Source organism: Merops nubicus, unplaced genomic scaffold (genome assembly GCF_000691845.1).
Source record: "Merops nubicus isolate BGI_N331 unplaced genomic scaffold, ASM69184v1 scaffold23614, whole genome shotgun sequence".
NCBI lineage: Eukaryota > Metazoa > Chordata > Aves > Coraciiformes > Meropidae > Merops > Merops nubicus.
Genome location: NW_008605224.1, coordinates 1,015 through 1,581, shown reverse-complemented (window position 1 = coordinate 1,581; position 567 = coordinate 1,015).

Here is a 567-nt window from a genome sequence, read left to right as displayed (position 1 = left end):
CTTCCCTTGCCCTGTCCTGCCTACTCCTGCAGAGAGCTTAAAGGGGTTTCTGCTCTAGGTCCCTGCATCTTAACCTGTGGCTCTAGGAATTCTAGGTGTTGTACCCTGCTAACTAAGGCTTCCCAGGCAATCTTCTGGTTAGACCACGGCCTTTAAAGCGATTACATTTCAGCCACTTGAAGTGACTCTTCTTTTCACATCAGGATCCTGAAAAACTTACATTTTATATATATATATATAAAAGGCCTGCAAGTATTTAGCAAGTGTAATGTGACCTACTGATGACAGACATATAATTCTCCAATTTTGTTTAAAACTGGATAATATTTTGGTAGGCTAGTCTCTTTACACATTAAACTTTACATGATGTAAATAGGAAACTTTAGTTTAATACCAATGGTCCCAAGAAAAACACTAAATAGCAATAAAACGTTTGAGGTTAGACATTAAATGAGTTAGTGCTACCAAAAACTTCAACAGCACAAGTAAAAATATCTCTCTCCAGTATTTTAGTGTGTCATACTTGTGTACACCACTGCAATTGTTATTTTAAGGCTCAATACTACA